Source organism: Mastacembelus armatus, unplaced genomic scaffold, assembly GCF_900324485.2.
Source record: "Mastacembelus armatus unplaced genomic scaffold, fMasArm1.2, whole genome shotgun sequence".
Lineage (NCBI taxonomy): Eukaryota > Metazoa > Chordata > Actinopteri > Synbranchiformes > Mastacembelidae > Mastacembelus > Mastacembelus armatus.
Window position 1 is genome coordinate 319092 of NW_022872938.1, and position 3044 is coordinate 322135.

At 38.0% G+C, this 3044-nt stretch overlaps 1 pseudogene; it reads left to right on the forward strand.

Moving 5' to 3' along the window:
- The window catches only part of LOC113129667 (zinc finger protein 431-like), a 155731-nt pseudogene extending 153074 nt beyond the window's left edge, over positions 1-2657 (forward strand).
- The last annotated feature ends 387 nt before the right edge of the window (positions 2658-3044 follow it).

Genomic DNA, 3044 nt, shown 5'->3' on the forward strand with positions numbered 1-3044 from the left:
AGGATTGTACTGAATATGTTTCTTGATAGCCATGGCATCCAACACGAGAGTCACACATCCATATTTAGCTGGGTCTTCCTCTTGTCGTCTTTTCAGCATGTCCAATATCATCATGTTGAGGCCAGGGTTGGCATCTACAGAACTCATCCACATTCATAAAATGAAAAGTTATTGAATGTATTAGATGTATTTTGTAAAAGTTCAACAAGTGAAATGAAGAATACCTCTGTAATGTATGTGGATGTGGGAGGCCAAGATGAAGAGACTTTCTCAAATAATTATAGGCTTTTGGACCATGTAAATGAAGTGTGAGGACAAACTCCCTCTGTTCTTTTGTGTACTGGCCCTGTTTTGGCCCTGAAGTCTACTTGAAGATCTGAAATTAATTTAGAACAGATTAACTACTAAATGATCTTTCAATTAAAAAAATTGTCAAAAAAGTTGAGAAAGTGTATACATAAAATACATTTTAAAAAAAGTTTTATTTTCATTTTACCAGAATAGAAACTGAGCTTTTCCTTCAGATCCTCATTTATGAAGTTCTTCCCCTTCAGATCCTCCAGAAGGTTATGTGCCGTCCTCTTTGCCCTCTGTTTTCGGTCCTTCACATTCTTCAACTCACGCTCCAGGCTCTCCACTGTAGCCAAGGCTTCACAGAGCCAGGCCTCTAGACCAGTGGGAGATGCAGGCAATACATAGGAGTGGTCCTAGTAGAGAAAAGAATGAAAATATTTTGAGCAGAGTTCAAATCATATGACACACAACCTGAGCTGTTTGGTGCATAGCTAGTACAATGTTCTGTCAGCTTGCTTGCATTCTTAAACATGCTGGTGTTGAATATTCTGGTGGTTAATGAGATTCATGTCACTGATTTGTATTTGCCGTTGAAGCATTTTGGTTGTCTACATACAATATGTGTATCATTCAACGTCTGCTCGAGTATATGTGAATATGTCTGAAAATAGTGGCAGAAATGAGTAACGGTCAGTTAACGTTAGTTGGCAAAAGAGTTTTGAGAAAAAACGGAAACATACATTAATATCTCGATTACAGGCAATTTAGTTTATAAGATAAAACATAAAAGTATATAATATATAAAACCATATGCCTTTTCAGTCTTACCTGTGAAAGGTAATTCCCTGAGATCTGTTTTGAATTGTGTGGCAATTTGTACAGTCCCAAGCAGCACACGACTCAGGCAGGAGCCCGGTTCTGCTGGAGGTTTTTTCTTCCGTTAAAGGGAGTTTTTCCTCTCCACTGTCGCCAAGTGCTTGCTCATAAGGGAATTGTTGGGTTTTTAGTTTTAGTTTTTGTAAAGTATTGTGTATTTGTATTGTGATTTGGCACTATACAAATAAAATTGAATTGAATTGAATTGAATTTTACTCAAGTCCTCTGATGACAGTTATAGAACAGTTGCCTGGACTAAAATGGCGACGGCTTTGATTTAGGATCAAGAGACCAGTGAGGCGTCTATGTATTTTATATGTCTCTGTGTTTTACTGAATGTGTGCAGCTAAAATGCGGCCCCTCTGGAACTGTTGCTGTGGCAAAAGTGGTTCAGTTTAATCCAGTCCTCAAAATGGGGCTGTTGGGGACTCTTCCAGTTCCATAAAATAAACCTTGCTGTCAGAATAAATCCACAAGTTCAAACATTTCCTTTGTAAATCCATTTTGCCAAATTTTTAAGCACCTCAATCCAAAAAGGGACACTCCCAAAAAACATAAATATAGGTTCCCATTTGATTGCAACCACTATATATGTGTGTGTGTGTGTGTGTGTGTATGTATAAAGTAATTATTTTAAATTATTCCACAGTGCAAAATCGGGTACAGAATCCAAGAGTCTACTTAGAGCCAATTTATAGATCTGACACGTTTCTATTTGCTTATGTTGTTGCTTGTACTGTCTCCTTTACAGTCAGGCTTTGTTTGATGTATGCAAAGGGGATGTGAACTGATAATTAGCAAGTGTCAAGCAATATTAATCAAATTTCTATAGATGTAGAAATGCATACATAATGTGCTTCATATCCATAGACATGTTGTAAATGTCACTTTGGAATGTTTAGATTGTACCCATCATTTTATTTCACAATCCTCTCTCCATCTTTCTTTTTCTGTAGAAACAAAAGAAGAAACAGGCTTAAATGTCACTCCTGTCAGTACTGCAACAACACCTTTACAACACTGCAGAGATTAGAGATTCATCAGCGTGTTCATACTGGGGAGAAATCACATATGTGCGACCAGTGTGGAAAAGTCTTCACACAGTTAGGCAGCCTGAAAACCCACAGCATATTCACTCTGGACAGAAACCACACAGCTGTGACCACTGTGGAAAAGCCTTCACAGAGTTAGGCAGTCTGAAAAAACATCATCGTATTCACTCTGGAGAGAAGCCATACAGCTGTGATCAGTGTGTAAAAGCCTTTATACAATTAAACGACCTAAGAATACATAAGCGTATTCACTCTGGAGAGAAGCTGTACAGCTGTAACCAGTGTGGAAAAGCCTTCATTGACTTAGGCTCCTTGAAAAAACAGTGTATTCACTCTGGAGAGAAGCCACACACCTGTGCGCGATGTGGAAAAACTTTCATTAATTCAAGTGCACTAACATCCCATCAGCACGTTCACACCAGGAAGAAATGTTAAAATTGACCATTCTGGCAAGGTACATATCTAGTAGCCTAAAGACACACAAGGACATTACACTGCTATAAACAGGACCAGGTCCAAAACCCTTTAAAATGTCTAGCATTTTGATAGTCAACAGCCTCTTAACCCTGCAATTACCAGTGTTGAAATATTTCAACATCCCTTTTAACAGTTCTAAAAAATGGCCTGCAAATGTTTTTTTTTTCTCAAGACCACATTTACATAGTTAATGGGTTCTATTGTTTGTCCTCACAATGCTATTGGATAGAAGAAGTGTTTATAGGTCAGGTCTTGTTTAAGTAACAACAGTGATTAGAGAAAAGGGTCATAACCCAACAGTAACAGTGAAAGACTGTATCTGTACTCCAGACATTGAGCTGTTGG